This window comes from Phyllobates terribilis, unplaced genomic scaffold, assembly GCF_046119375.1.
Source record: "Phyllobates terribilis strain yellow unplaced genomic scaffold, ASM4611937v1 Scaffold_4__5_contigs__length_816908805, whole genome shotgun sequence".
NCBI classification, from domain to species: Eukaryota; Metazoa; Chordata; class Amphibia; order Anura; family Dendrobatidae; genus Phyllobates; species Phyllobates terribilis.
In genome coordinates, this window is record NW_027362764.1 from 14,181,095 (window position 1) to 14,197,951 (window position 16,857).

Below are 16,857 nucleotides of genomic sequence, written 5' to 3' on the forward strand. Positions count from 1 at the left end.
GGATTATTATAGTGCAGAGAAGGAGGGGGTCCTGTCAGTGTGACATTATAGGACAGGGATTATTATAGTGCGGAGGGGGAGGGGGTCCGGTCAGTGTGACATTATAGGACAGGGATTTTATAGTGCGGAGGGGGAGGGGGTCCTGTCAGTGTGACATTATAGGACAGGGATTATTATAGTGCGGAGGGGGAGGGGGTCCTGTCAGTGTGACATTATAGGACAGGGATTATTATAGTGCGGAGGAGGAGGAGGGTCCTGTCAGTGTGACATTATAGGATAGGGATTATTATAATGCGGAGGGGGAGGGGGTCCTGTCAGTGTGACATTATAGGACAGGGATTATTATAGTGCGGAGGGGGAGGGGGTCCTGTCAGTGTGACATTATAGGACAGGGATTATTATAGTGCGGAGGGGGAGGGGGTCCTGTCAGTGTGACATTATAGGACAGGGATTATTATAGTGCGGAGGGGGAGGGGGTCCTGTCAGTGTGACATTATAGGAGGGGGATTATTATAGTGCGGAGGAGGAGGGGGTCCTGTCAGTGTGACATTATAGGACAGGGATTATTATAGTGCGGAGGGGAGGGGGTCCTGTCAGTGTGACATTATAGGACAGGGATTATTATAGTGCGGAGGGGGAGGGGGTCCTGTCAGTGTGACATTATAGGACAGGGATTATTATAGAGCGGAGGGGGTCCTGTCAGTGTGACATTATAGGACAGGATTATTATAGTGCGGAGGGGGAGGGGGTCCTGTCAGTGTGACATTATAGGACAGGGATTATTATAGTGCGGAGGGGGAGGGGGTCCTGTCAGTGTGACATTATAGGACAGGGATTATTATAGTGCGGAGGGGGAGGGGGTCCTGTCAGTGTGACATTATAGGACAGGGATTATTATAGTGCGGAGGGGGAGGGGGTCCTGTCAGTGTGACATTATAGCACAGGGATTATTATAGTGCGGAGGGGGAGGGGGTCCTGTCAGTGTGACGTTATAGGACAGGGATTATTATAATGCGGAGGAGGAGGGGGTCCTGTCAGTGTGACATTATAGGACAGGGATTATTATAGTGCGGAGGGGGAGGGGGTCCTGTCAGTGTGACATTATAGGACAGGGATTATTATAGTGCGGAGGGGGAGGGGGTCCTGTCAGTGTGACATTATAGGACAGGGATTATTATAGTGCGGAGGGGGAGGGGGTCCTGTCAGTGTGACATTATAGGACAGGGATTATTATAGTGCGGAGGGGGAGGGGGTCCTGTCAGTGTGACATTATAGGACAGGGATTATTATAGTGCGGAGGAGGAGGAGGGTCCTGTCAGTGTGACATTATAGGACAGGGATTATTATAATGCGGAGGGGGAGGGGGTCCTGTCAGTGTGACATTATAGGACAGGGATTATTATAGTGCGGAGGGGGAGGGGGTCCTGTCAGTGTGACATTATAGGACAGGGATTATTATAGTGCGGAGGAGGAGGAGGGTCCTGTCAGTGTGACATTATAGGACAGGGATTATTATAATGCGGAGGGGGAGGGGGTCCTGTCAGTGTGACATTATAGGACAGGGATTATTATAGTGCGGAGGGGGAGGGGGTCCTGCCAGTGTGACATTATAGGACAGGGATTATTATAGTGCGGAGGGGGAGGTGGTCCTGTCAGTGTGACATTATAGGACAGGGATTATTATAGTGCGGAGGAGGAGGGGGTCCTGTCAGTGTGACATTATAGGACAGGGATTATTATAATGCCGAGGGGGAGGGGGTCCTGTCAGTGTGACATTATAGGACAGGGATTATTATAATGCGGAGGAGGAGGGGGGTCCTGTCAGTGTGACATTATAGGACAGGGATTATTATAGTGCGGAGGGGGAGGGGGTCCTGTCTGTGTGACATTATAGGACAGGGATTATTATAGTGTGGAGGAGGAGGGGGTCCTGTCAGTGTGACATTATAGGACAGGGATTATTATAGTGCGGAGGGGGAGGGGGTCCTGTCAGTGTGACATTATAGGACAGGGATTATTATAGTGCGGAGGGGGAGGGGGTCCTGTCAGTGTGACATTATAGGACAGGGATTATTATAGTGCGGAGGAGGAGGAGGGTCCTGTCAGTGTGACATTATAGGACAGGAATTATTATAATGCGGAGGAGGAGGGGGACCTGTCAGTGTGACATTATAGGACAGGGATTATTATAATGCGGAGGAGGAGGGGGACCTGTCAGTGTGACATTATAGGACAGCGATTATTATAATGCGGAGGAGGAGGGGGACCTGTCAGTGTGACATTATAGGACAGGGATTATTATAATGCGGAGGAGGAGGGGGTCCTGTCAGTGTGACATTATAGGACAGGGATTATTATAATGCGGAGGAGGAGGGGGACCTGTCAGTGTGACATTATAGGACAGGAATTATTATAATGCGGAGGAGGAGGGGGACCTGTCAGTGTGACATTATAGGACAGGGATTATTATAATGCGGAGGAGGACGGGGTCCTGTCAGTGTGACATTATAGGACAGGGATTATTATAGTGCGGAGGGGGAGGGGGTCCTGTCAGTGTGACATTATAGGACAGGGATTATTATAGTGGGGAGGGGGAGGGGGTCCTGTCAGTGTGACATTATAGGACAGGGATTATTATAGTGCGGAGGGGGAGGGGGTCCTGTCAGTGTGACATTATAGGAGGGGGATTATTACAGTGCGGAGGAGGAGGGGGTCCTGTCAGTGTGACATTATAGGACAGGGATTATTATAGTGCGGAGGGGGAGGGGGTCCTGTCAGTGTGACATTATAGGACAGGGATTATTATAGTGCGGAGGGGGAGGGGGTCCTGTCAGTGTGACATTATAGGACAGGGATTATTATAGAGCGGAGGGGGTCCTGTCAGTGTGACATTATAGGACAGGGATTATTATAGTGCGGAGGGGGAGGGGGGTCCTGTCAGTGTGACATTATAGGACAGGGATTATTATAGTGCGGAGGGGGAGGGGGTCCTGTCAGTGTGACATTATAGGACAGGGATTATTATAGTGCGGAGGGGGAGGGGGGTCCTGTCAGTGTGACATTATAGGACAGGGATTATTATAGTGCGGAGGGGGAGGGGGTCCTGTCAGTGTGACATTATAGCACAGGGATTATTATAGTGCGGAGGGGGAGGGGTCCTGTCAGTGTGACGTTATAGGACAGGGATTATTATAATGCGGAGGAGGAGGGGGTCCTGTCAGTGTGACATTATAGGACAGGGATTATTATAGTGCGGAGGGGGAGGGGGTCCTGTCAGTGTGACATTATAGGACAGGGATTATTATAGTGCGGAGGGGGAGGGGGTCCTGTCAGTGTGACATTATAGGACAGGGATTATTATAGTGCGGAGGGGAGGGGGTCCTGTCAGTGTGACATTATAGGACAGGGATTATTATAGTGCGGAGGGGGAGGGGGTCCTGTCAGTGTGACATTATAGGACAGGGATTATTATAGTGCGGAGGAGGAGGAGGGTCCTGTCAGTGTGACATTATAGGACAGGGATTATTATAATGCGGAGGGGGAGGGGGTCCTGTCAGTGTGACATTATAGGACAGGGATTATTATAGTGCGGAGGGGGAGGGGGTCCTGTCAGTGTGACATTATAGGACAGGGATTATTATAGTGCGGAGGAGGAGGAGGGTCCTGTCAGTGTGACATTATAGGACAGGGATTATTATAATGCGGAGGGGGAGGGGGTCCTGTCAGTGTGACATTATAGGACAGGGATTATTATAGTGCGGAGGGGGAGGGGGTCCTGCCAGTGTGACATTATAGGACAGGGATTATTATAGTGCGGAGGGGGAGGTGGTCCTGTCAGTGTGACATTATAGGACAGGGATTATTATAGTGCGGAGGAGGAGGGGGTCCTGTCAGTGTGACATTATAGGACAGGGATTATTATAATGCCGAGGGGGAGGGGGTCCTGTCAGTGTGACATTATAGGACAGGGATTATTAAATGCGGAGGAGGAGGGGGTCCTGTCAGTGTGACATTATAGGACAGGGATTATTATAGTGCGGAGGGGGAGGGGGTCCTGTCAGTGTGACATTATAGGACAGGGATTATTATAGTGTGGAGGAGGAGGGGGTCCTGTCAGTGTGACATTATAGGACAGGGATTATTATAGTGCGGAGGGGGAGGGGGTCCTGTCAGTGTGACATTATAGGACAGGGATTATTATAGTGCGGAGGGGGAGGGGGTCCTGTCAGTGTGACATTATAGGACAGGGATTATTATAGTGCGGAGGAGGAGGAGGGTCCTGTCAGTGTGACATTATAGGACAGGAATTATTATAATGCGGGAGGAGGAGGGGGACCTGTCAGTGTGACATTATAGGACAGGGATTATTATAATGCGGAGGAGGAGGGGGACCTGTCAGTGTGACATTATAGGACAGGGATTATTATAATGCGGAGGAGGAGGGGGACCTGTCAGTGTGACATTATAGGACAGGGATTATTATAATGCGGAGGAGGAGGGGGACCTGTCAGTGTGACATTATAGGACAGGGATTATTATAATGCGGAGGAGGAGGGGGTCCTGTCAGTGTGACATTATAGGACAGGGATTATTATAATGCGGAGGAGGAGGGGGACCTGTCAGTGTGACATTATAGGACAGGAATTATTATAATGCGGAGGAGGAGGGGGACCTGTCAGTGTGACATTATAGGACAGGAATTATTATAATGCGGAGGAGGGGGACCTGTCAGTGTGACATTATAGGACAGGGATTATTATAATGCGGAGGAGGAGGGGGTCCTGTCAGTGTGACATTATAGGATAGGGATTATTATAGTGCGGAGGGGGAGGGGGTCCTGTCAGTGTGACATTATAGGACAGGGATTATTATAGTGCGGAGGGGGAGGGGGTCCTGTCAGTGTGACATTATAGGACAGGGATTATTATAGTGCGGAGGGGGAGGGGGTCCTGTCAGTGTGACATTATAGGACAGGGATTATTATAGTGCGGAGGGGGAGGGGGTCCTGTCAGTGTGACATTATAGGACAGGGATTATTATAGTGTGGAGGGGGAGGGGGTCCTGTCAGTGTGACATTATAGGACAGGGATTATTATAGTGCGGAGGGGGTCCTGTCAGTGTGACATTATAGGACATGGATTATTATAGTGTGGAGGGGGAGGGGGTCCTGTCAGTGTGACATTATAGGACAGGGATTATTATTGTGCGGAGGGGGAGGGGGTCCTGTCAGTGTGACATTATAGGACAGGGATTATTATAGTGCGGAGGAGGAGGGGGTCCTGCCAGTGTGACATTATAGGACAGGGATTATTTTAATACGGAGGGGGAGGGGGTCCTGTCAGTGTAACATTATAGGACAGGGATTATTATAGTGCGGAGGGGGAGGGGGTCCTGTCAGTGTGACATTATAGTACAGGGATTATTATAGTGCGGAGGGGGAGGGGGTCCTGTCAGTGTGACATTATAGGACAGGGATTATTATAATGCGGAGGAGGAGGGGGTCCTGTCAGTGTGACATTATAGGACAGGTATTATTATAATGCAGAGGAGGAGGGGGTCCTGTCAGTGTGACATTATAGGACAGGGATTATTATAGTGCGGAGGAGGAGGGGGTCCTGTCAGTGTAACATTATAGGACAGGGATTATTATAGTGCGGAGGGGGAGGGGGTCCTGTCAGTGTGACATTATAGGACAGGTATTATTATAATGCGAAGGAGGAGGGGGTCCTGTCAGTGTGACATTATAGGACAGGGATTATTATAGTGGGGAGGGGGAGGGGGAGGGGGTCCTGTCAGTGTGACATTATAGGACAGGGATTATTATAGTGCGGAGGGGGAGGGGGTCCTGTCAGTGTGACATTATAGGACAGGGATTATTATAGTGGGGAGGTGGAGGGGGTCCTGTCAGTGTGACATTATAGGACAGGGATTATTATAGTGGGGAGGGGGAGGGGATCCTGTCAGTGTGACATTATAGGACAGGTATTATTATAATGCGAAGGAGGAGGGGGTCCTGTCAGTGTGACATTATAGGACAGGGATTATTATAGTGGGGAGGGGGAGGGGGAGGGGGTCCTGTCAGTGTGACATTATAGGACAGGGATTATTATAGTGCGGAGGGGGAGGGGGTCCTGTCAGTGTGACATTATAGGACAGGGATTATTATAGTGCGGAGGAGGAGGGGGTCCTGTCAGTGTGACATTATAGGACAGGGATTATTATAGTGCGGAGGGGGAGGGGATCCTGTCAGTGTGACATTATAGGACAGGGATTATTATAGTGCGGAGGGGGAGGGGGTCCTGTCAGTGTGACATTATAGGACAGGGATTATTATAGTGCGGAGGGGGAGGGGATCCTGTCAGTGTGACATTATAGGACAGGGATTATTATAGTGCGGAGGGGGAGGGGATCCTGTCAGTGTGACATTATAGGACAGGGATTATTATAATGCGGAGGAGGAGGGGGTCCTGTCAGTGTGACATTATAGGACAGGGATTATTATAGTGCGGAGGAGGAGGGGGTCCTGACAGTGTGACATTATAGGACAGGGATTATTATAGTGCGGAGGAGGAGGGGGTCCTGTCAGTGTGACATTATAGGACAGGGATTATTATAGTGCGGAGGGGGAGGGGATCCTGTCAGTGTGACATTATAGGACAGGGATTATTATAATGCGGAGGAGGAGGGGGTCCTGTCAGTGTGACATTATAGGACAGGGATTATTATAGTGCGGAGGGGGAGGGGGTCCTGTCAGTGTGACATTATAGGACAGGGATTATTATAGTGCGGAGGGGGAGGGGGTCCTGTCAGTGTGACATTATAGGACAGGGATTATTATAGTGCGGAGGGGGAGGGGGTCCTGTCAGTGTGACATTATAGGACAGGGATTATTATAGTGCGGAGGGGGAGGGGGTCCTGTCAGTGTGACATAGGACAGGGATTATTATAGTGCGGAGGGGGAGGGGGTCCTGTCAGTGTGACATTATAGGACAGGGATTATTATAATGCGGAGGGGGAGGGGGTCCTGTCAGTGTGACATTATAGGACAGGGATTATTATAGTGCGGAGGAGGAGGGGGTCCTGTCAGTGTGACATTATAGGACAGGGATTATTATAGTGCGGAGGGGGAGGGGGTCCTGCCAGTGTGACATTATAGGACAGGGATTATTATAATGCGGAGGAGGAGGGGGTCCTGTCAGTGTGACATTATAGGACAGGGATTATTATAGTGCGGAGGGGGAGGGGGTCCTGTCAGTGTGACATTATAGGACAGGGATTATTATAGTGTGGAGGGGGAGGGGGTCCTGTCAGTGTGACATTATAGGACAGGGATTATTATAGTGCGGAGGAGGAGGAGGGTCCTGTCAGTGTGACATTATAGGACAGGGATTATTATAATGCGGAGGGGGAGGGGGTCCTGTCAGTGTGACATTATAGGACAGGGATTATTATAGTGCGGAGGGGGAGGGGGTCCTGTCAGTGTGACATTATAGGACAGGGATTATTATAGTGCGGAGGAGGAGGGGGTCCTGTCAGTGTGACATTATAGGACAGGTATTATTATAATGCGGAGGGGGTCCTGTCAGTGTGACATTATAGGACAGGGATTATTATAATGCGGAGGAGGAGGGGGTCCTGTCAGTGTGACATTATAGGACAGGTATTATTATAATGCGGAGGGGGTCCTGTCAGTGTGACATTATAGGACAGGGATTATTATAGTGTGGAGGGGGAGGGGGTCCTGTCAGTGTGACATTATAGGACAGGGATTATTATAATGCGGAGGGGGAGGTGGTCCTGTCAGTGTGACATTATAGGACAGGGATTATTATAGTGCGGAGGAGGAGGGGGTCCTGTCAGTGTGACAGTATAGGACAGGTATTATTATAATGCGGAGGGGGTCCTGTCAGTGTGACATTATAGGACAGGGATTATTATAGTGCGGAGGAGGAGGGGGTCCTGTCAGTGTGACATTATAGGACAGGTATTATTATAATGCAGAGGAGGAGAGGGTCCTGTCAGTGTAACAATATAGGACAGGGATTATTATAGTGCGGAGGAGGAGAGGGTCCTGTCAGTGTAACAATATAGGACAGGGATTATTATAGTGCGGAGGGGGAGGGGGTCCTGTCAGTGTGACATTATAGGACAGGTATTATTATAATGCGAAGGAGGAGGGGGTCCTGTCAGTGTGACATTATAGGACAGGGATTATTATAGTGCGGAGGAGGAGAGGGTCCTGTCAGTGTAACATTATAGGACAGGGATTATTATAGTGCGGAGGGGGAGGGGGTCCTGTCAGTGTGATATTATAGGACAGGGATTATTATAGTGCGGAGGGGGAGGGGGTCCTGTCAGTGTGACATTATAGGACAGGGATTACTATAATGCGGAGGGGGAGGGGGTCCTGTCAGTGTGACATTATAGGACAGGGATTATTATAGTGCGGAGGAGGAGGGGGTCCTGTCAGTGTGACATTATAGGACAGGGATTATTATAGTGCGGAGGGGAGGGGATCCTGTCAGTGTGACATTATAGGACAGGGATTATTATAGTGCGGAGGGGGAGGGGATGCTGTCAGTGTGACATTATAGGACAGGGATTATTATAATGCGGAGGAGGAGGGGATCCTGTCAGTGTGACATTATAGGACAGGGATTATTATAGTGCGGAGGGGGAGGGGATCCTGTCAGTGTGACATTATAGGACAGGGATTATTATAGTGCGGAGGGGGAGGGGGTCCTGTCAGTGTGACATTATAGGACAGGGATTATTATAGTGCGGAGGAGGAGGGGGTCCTGACAGTGTGACATTATAGGACAGGGATTATTATAGTGCGGAGGAGGAGGGGGTCCTGTCAGTGTGACATTATAGGACAGGGATTATTATAGTGCGGAGGGGGAGGGGATCCTGTCAGTGTGACATCATAGGACAGGGATTATTATAATGCGGAGGAGGAGGGGGTCCTGTCAGTGTGACATTATAGGACAGGGATTATTATAGTGCGGAGGGGGAGGGGGTCCTGTCAGTGTGACATTATAGGACAGGGATTATTATAGTGCGGAGGGGGAGGGGGTCCTGTCAGTGTGACATTATAGGACAGGGATTATTATAGTGCGGAGGGGGAGGGGGTCCTGTCAGTGTGACATTATAGGACAGGGATTATTATAGTGCGGAGGGGGAGGGGGTCCTGTCAGTGTGACATAGGACAGGGATTATTATAGTGCGGAGGGGGAGGGGGTCCTGTCAGTGTGACATTATAGGACAGGGATTATTATAATGCGGAGGGGGTCCTGTCAGTGTGACATTATAGGACAGGGATTATTATAGTGCGGAGGGGGAGGGGGTCCTGTCAGTGTGACATTATAGGACAGGGATTATTATAGTGCGGAGGAGGAGGGGGTCCTGTCAGTGTGACATTATAGGACAGGGATTATTATAGTGCGGAGGGGGAGGGGGTCCTGCCAGTGTGACATTATAGGACAGGGATTATTATAATGCGGAGGAGGAGGGGGTCCTGTCAGTGTGATATTATAGGACAGGGATTATTATAGTGCGGAGGAGGAGGGGGTCCTGTCAGTGTGACATTATAGGACAGGGATTATTATAATGCGGAGGAGGAGGGGGTCCTGTCAGTGTGACATTATAGGACAGGGATTATTATAATGCGGAGGAGGAGGGGGTCCTGTCAGTGTGACATTATAGGACAGGGATTATTATAGTGCGGAGGGGGAGGGGGTCCTGTCAGTGTGACATTATAGGACAGGGATTATTATAATGCGGAGGAGGAGGGGGTCCTGTCAGTGTGACATTATAGGACAGGGATTATTATAATGCGGAGGAGGAGGGGGTCCTGTCAGTGTGACATTATAGGACAGGGATTATTATAGTGCGGAGGAGGAGGGGGTCCTGTCAGTGTGACATTATAGGACAGGGATTATTATAGTGCGGAGGGGGAGGGGGTCCTGTCAGTGTGACATTATAGGACAGGGATTATTATAGTGCGGAGGGGGAGGGGGTCCTGTCAGTGTGACATTATAGGACAGGGATTATTATAGTGCGGAGGGGGAGGGGGTCCTGTCAGTGTGACATTATAGGACACGGATTATTATAGTGCGGAGGGGGAGGGGGTCCTGTCAGTGTGACATTATAGGACAGGGATTGTTATAGTGCGGAGGGGGAGGGGGTCCTGTCAGTGTGACATTATAGGACAGGGATTATTATAGTGCGGAGGGGGAGGGGGTCCTGTCAGTGTGACATTATAGGACAGGGATTATTATAGTGCGGAGGGGGAGGGGGTCCTGTCAGTGTGACATTATAGGACAGGGATTATTATAGTGTGGAGGGGGAGGGGGTCCTGTCAGTGTGACATTATAGGACAGGGATTATTATAGTGCGGAGGAGGAGGAGGGTCCTGTCAGTGTGACATTATAGGACAGGGATTATTATAATGCGGAGGGGGAGGGGGTCCTGTCAGTGTGACATTATAGGACAGGGATTATTATAGTGCGGAGGGGGAGGGGGTCCTGTCAGTGTGACATTATAGGACAGGGATTATTATAGTGCGGAGGGGGAGGGGGTCCTGTCAGTGTGACATTATAGGACAGGGATTATTATAGTGCGGAGGAGGAGGGGGTCCTGTCAGTGTGACATTATAGGACAGGTATTATTATAATGCGGAGGGGGTCCTGTCAGTGTGACATTATAGGACAGGGATTATTATAATGCGGAGCAGGAGGGGGTCCTGTCAGTGTGACATTATAGGACAGGGATTATTATAGTGCGGAGGGGGAGGGGGTCCTGTCAGTGTGACATTATAGGACAGGGATTATTATAGTGCGGAGGGGGAGGGGGTCCTGTCAGTGTGACATTATAGGACAGGTATTATTATAATGCGGAGGGGGTCCTGTCAGTGTGACATTATAGGACAGGGATTATTATAGTGCGGAGGAGGAGGGGGTCCTGTCAGTGTGACATTATAGGACAGGTATTATTATAATGCGGAGGGGGTCCTGTCAGTGTGACATGATAGGACAGGGATTATTATAGTGCGGAGGGGGAGGGGGTCCTGTCAGTGTGACATTATAGGACAGGGATTATTATAGTGCGGAGGAGGAGGGGGTCCTGTCAGTGTGACATTATAGGACAGGTATTATTATAATGCCGAGGGGGAGGGGGTCCTGTCAGTGTGACATTATAGGACAGGGATTATTATAGTGCGGAGGGGGAGGGGGTCCTGTCAGTGTGATATTATAGGACAGGGATTATTATAGTGCGGAGGGGGAGGGGGTCATGTCAGTGTGACATTATAGGACAGGGATTATTATAATGCGGGGGGGAGGGGGTCCTGTCAGTGTGACATTATAGGACAGGGATTATTATAATGCGGAGGAGGAGGGGGTCCTGTCAGTGTGACATTATAGGACAGGGATTATTATAGTGCGGAGGAGGAGGGGGTCCTGTCAGTGTGACATTATAGGACAGGGATTATTATAATGCGGAGGGGGAGGGGGTCCTGCCAGTGTGACATTATAGGACAGGGATTATTATAGTGCGGAGGGGGAGGGGGTCCTGTCAGTGTGACATTATAGGACAGGGATTATTATAGTGCGGAGGGGGAGGGGGTCCTGTCAGTGTGACATTATAGGACAGGGATTATTATAGTGCAGAGGGGGAGGGGGTCCTGTCAGTGTGACATTATAGGACAGGGATTATTATAGTGCGGAGGGGGAGGGGGTTCTGTCAGTGTGACATTATAGGACAGGGATTATTATAGTGCGGAGGGGGAGGGGGTCCTGTCAGTGTGACATTATAGGACAGGGATTATTATAGTGCGGAGGGGGAGGGGGTCCTGTCAGTGTGACATTATAGGACAGGGATTATTATAGTGTGGAGGGGGAGGGGGTCCTGTCAGTGTGACATGGTAGGACAGGGATTATTATAGTGCGGAGGGGGTCCTGTCAGTGTGACATTATAGGACAGGGATTATTATAATGCGGAGGAGGAGGGGGTCCTGTCAGTGTGACATTATAGGACAGGGATTATTATAATGCGGAGGAGGAGGGGGTCCTGTCAGTGTGACATTATAGGACAGGGATTATTATAGTGTGGAGGAGGAGGGGGTCCTGTCAGTGTGACATTATAGGACAGGGATTATTATAGTGCGGAGGGGGAGGGGGTCCTGTCAGTGTGACATTATAGGACAGGGATTATTATAATGCGGAGGGGGAGGGGGTCCTGTCAGTGTGACATTATAGGACAGGGATTATTATAATGCGGAGGGGGAGGGGGTCCTGTCAGTGTGACATTATAGGACAGGGATTATTATAGTGCGGAGGGGGAGGGGGTCCTGTCAATGTGACATTATAGGACAGGGATTATTATAGTGCGGAGGGGGAGGGGGTCCTGTCAGTGTGACATTATAGGACAGGGATTATTATAGTGTGGAGGGGGAGGGGGTCCTGTCAGTGTGACATGGTAGGACAGGGATTATTATAGTGCGGAGGGGGTCCTGTCAGTGTGACATTATAGGACAGGGATTATTATAATGCGGAGGAGGAGGGGGTCCTGTCAGTGTGACATTATAGGACAGGGATTATTATAGTGCGGAGGGGGAGGGGGTCCTGTCAGTGTGATATTATAGGACAGGGATTATTATAGTGCGGAGGAGGAGGGGGTCCTGTCAGTGTGACATTATAGGACAGGGATTATTATAGTGCGGAGGGGGAGGGGGTCCTGTCAGTGTGACATTATAGGACAGGGATTATTATAGTGCGGAGGGGGAGGGGGTCCTATCAGTGTAACATTATAGGACAGGGATTATTATAGTGCGGAGGGGGAGGGGGTCCTGTCAGTGTGACATTATAGGACAGGGATTATTATAGTGCGGAGGAGGAGGGGGTCCTGTCAGTGTGACATTATAGGACAGGGATTATTATAGTGCGGAGGAGGAGGGGGTCCTGTCAGTGTGACATTATAGGACAGGGATTATTATAATGCGGAGGGGGAGGGGGTCCTGCCAGTGTGACATTATAGGACAGGGATTATTATAGTGCGGAGGGGGAGGGGGTCCTGTCAGTGTGACATTATAGGACAGGGATTATTATAGTGCGGAGGGGGAGGGGGTCCTGCCAGTGTAACATTATAGGACAGGGATTATTATAGTGCGGAGGGGGAGGGGGTCCTGTCAGTGTGACATTATAGGACAGGGATTATTATAGTGCGGAGGGGGAGGGGGTCCTGCCAGTGTAACATTATAGGACAGGGATTATTATAGTGCGGAGGGGGAGGGGGTCCTGTCAGTGTGACATTATAGGACAGGGATTATTATAATGCGGAGGAGGAGGGGGTCCTGTCAGTGTGACATTATAGGACAGGGATTATTATAGTGCGGAGGAGGAGGGGGTCCTGTCAGTGTGACATTATAGGACAGGGATTATTATAGTGCGGAGGGGGAGGGGGTCCTGTCAGTGTGACATTATAGGACAGGGATTATTATAGTGTGGAGGGGGTCCTGTCAGTGTGACATTATAGGACAGGGATTATTATAGTGCGGAGGGGGAGGGGGTCCTGTCAGTGTGACATTATAGGACAGGGATTATTATAGTGTGGAGGGGGAGGGGGTCCTGTCAGTGTGACATTATAGGACAGGGATTATTATAGTGTGGAGGGGGAGGGGGTCCTGTCAGTGTGACATTATAGGACAGGGATTATTATAGTGCGGAGGGGGAGGGGGTCCTGTCAGTGTGACATTATAGGACAGGGATTATTATAATGCGGAGGAGGAGGGGGTCCTGTCAGTGTGACATTATAGGACAGGGATTATTATAGTGCGGAGGGGGAGGGGGTCCTGTCAGTGTGACATTATAGGACAGGGATTATTATAGTGCGGAGGGGGAGGGGGTCCTGTCAGTGTGACATTATAGGACAGGGATTATTATAGTGCGGAGGGGGAGGGGGTCCTGTCAGTGTGACATTATAGGACAGGGATTATTATAATGCGGAGGGGGAGGGGGTCCTGTCAGTGTGACATTATAGGACAGGGATTATTATAGTGCGGAGGAGGAGGGGGTCCTGTCAGTGTGACATTATAGGACAGGAATTATTATAATGCGGAGGAGGAGGGGGTCCTGTCAGTGTGACATTATAGGACAGGGATTATTATAATGCGGAGGAGGAGGGGGTCCTGTCAGTGTGACATTATAGGACAGGGATTATTATAATGCGGAGGAGGAGGGGGTCCTGCCAGTGTGACATTATAGGACAGGGATTATTATAGTGCGGAGGGGGGGGGGGTCCTGTCAGTGTGACATTATAGGACAGGGATTATTATAGTGCGGAGGGGGAGGGGGTCCTGTCAGTGTGACATTATAGGACAGGGATTATTATAGTGCGGAGGGGGAGGGGGTCCTGTCAGTGTGACATTATAGGACAGGGATTATTATAGTGCGGAGGGGGAGGGGGTCCTGTCAGTGTGACATTATAGGACAGGGATTATTATAGTGCGGAGGGGGAGGGGGTCCTGTCAGTGTGACATTATAGGACAGGGATTATTATAGTGCGGAGGGGGAGGGGGTCCTGTCAGTGTGACATTATAGGACAGGGATTATTATAGTGCGGAGGGGGAGGGGGTCCTGTCAGTGTGACATTATAGGACAGGGATTATTATAGTGCGGAGGGGGAGGGGATCCTGTCAGTGTGACATTGTAGGACAGGGATTATTATAGTGTGGAAGGGGAGGGGGTCCTGCCAGTGTGACATTATAGGACAGGGATTATTATAGTGCGGAGGGGGAGGGGGTCCTGTCAGTGTGACATTATAGGACAGGGATTATTATAGTGCGGAGGGGGAGGGGGTCCTGTCAGTGTGACATTATAGGACAGGGATTATTATAGTGCGGAGGGGGAGGGGGTCCTGTCAGTGTGACATGGTAGGACAGGGATTATTATAGTGCGGAGGGGGAGGGGGTCCTGTCAGTGTGACATTATAGGACAGGGATTATTATAGTGCGGAGGGGGAGGGGGTCCTGTCAGTGTGACATTATAGGACAGGGATTATTATAGTGCGGAGGGGGAGGGGGTCCTGTCAGTGTGACATTATAGGACAGGGATTATTATAGTGTGGAGGGGGAGGGGGTCCTGTCAGTGTGACATTATAGGACAGGGATTATTATAGTGCGGAGGAGGAGGAGGGTCCTGTCAGTGTGACATTATAGGACAGGGATTATTATAATGCGGAGGGGGAGGGGGTCCTGTCAGTGTGACATTATAGGACAGGGATTATTATAGTGCGGAGGGGGAGGGGGTCCTGTCAGTGTGACATTATAGGACAGGGATTATTATAGTGCGGAGGGGGAGGGGGTCCTGTCAGTGTGACATTATAGGACAGGGATTATTATAGTGCGGAGGAGGAGGGGGTCCTGTCAGTGTGACATTATAGGACAGGTATTATTATAATGCGGAGGGGGTCCTGTCAGTGTGACATTATAGGACAGGGATTATTATAATGCGGAGCAGGAGGGGGTCCTGTCAGTGTGACATTATAGGACAGGGATTATTATAGTGCGGAGGGGGAGGGGGTCCTGTCAGTGTGACATTATAGGACAGGGATTATTATAGTGCGGAGGGGGAGGGGGTCCTGTCAGTGTGACATTATAGGACAGGTATTATTATAATGCGGAGGGGGTCCTGTCAGTGTGACATTATAGGACAGGGATTATTATAGTGCGGAGGAGGAGGGGGTCCTGTCAGTGTGACATTATAGGACAGGTATTATTATAATGCGGAGGGGGAGGGGGTCCTGTCAGTGTGACATGATAGGACAGGGATTATTATAGTGCGGAGGGGGAGGGGGTCCTGTCAGTGTGACATTATAGGACAGGGATTATTATAGTGCGGAGGAGGAGGGGGTCCTGTCAGTGTGACATTATAGGACAGGTATTATTATAATGCCGAGGGGGAGGGGGTCCTGTCAGTGTGACATTATAGGACAGGGATTATTATAGTGCGGAGGGGGAGGGGGTCCTGTCAGTGTGATATTATAGGACAGGGATTATTATAGTGCCGAGGGGGAGGGGGTCATGTCAGTGTGACATTATAGGACAGGGATTATTATAATGCGGGGGGGAGGGGGTCCTGTCAGTGTGACATTATAGGACAGGGATTATTATAATGCGGAGGAGGAGGGGGTCCTGTCAGTGTGACATTATAGGACAGGGATTATTATAGTGCGGAGGAGGAGGGGGTCCTGTCAGTGTGACATTATAGGACAGGGATTATTATAATGCGGAGGGGGAGGGGGTCCTGCCAGTGTGACATTATAGGACAGGGATTATTATAGTGCGGAGGGGGAGGGGGTCCTGTCAGTGTGACATTATAGGACAGGGATTATTATAGTGCGGAGGGGGAGGGGGTCCTGTCAGTGTGACATTATAGGACAGGGATTATTATAGTGCAGAGGGGGAGGGGGTCCTGTCAGTGTGACATTATAGGACAGGGATTATTATAGTGCGGAGGGGGAGGGGGTCCTGTCAGTGTGACATTATAGGACAGGGATTATTATAGTGCGGAGGGGGAGGGGGTCCTGTCAGTGTGACATTATAGGACAGGGATTATTATAGTGCGGAGGGGGAGGGGGTCCTGTCAGTGTGACATTATAGGACAGGGATTATTATAGTGTGGAGGGGGAGGGGGTCCTGTCAGTGTGACATGGTAGGACAGGGATTATTATAGTGCGGAGGGGGTCCTGTCAGTGTGACATTATAGGACAGGGATTATTATAATGCGGAGGAGGAGGGGGTCCTGTCAGTGTGACATTATAGGACAGGGATTATTATAATGCGGAGGAGGAGGGGGTCCT

At 50.2% G+C, this 16,857-nt stretch overlaps 1 protein-coding gene across 1 annotated transcript in view; it reads right to left on the reverse strand.

The window, feature by feature from the left end:
• The window catches only part of JMJD4 (jumonji domain containing 4), a 107,171-nt gene that overhangs the window by 73,261 nt on the left and 17,053 nt on the right, over window positions 1-16,857 (reverse strand). The window lies entirely within an intron of this gene.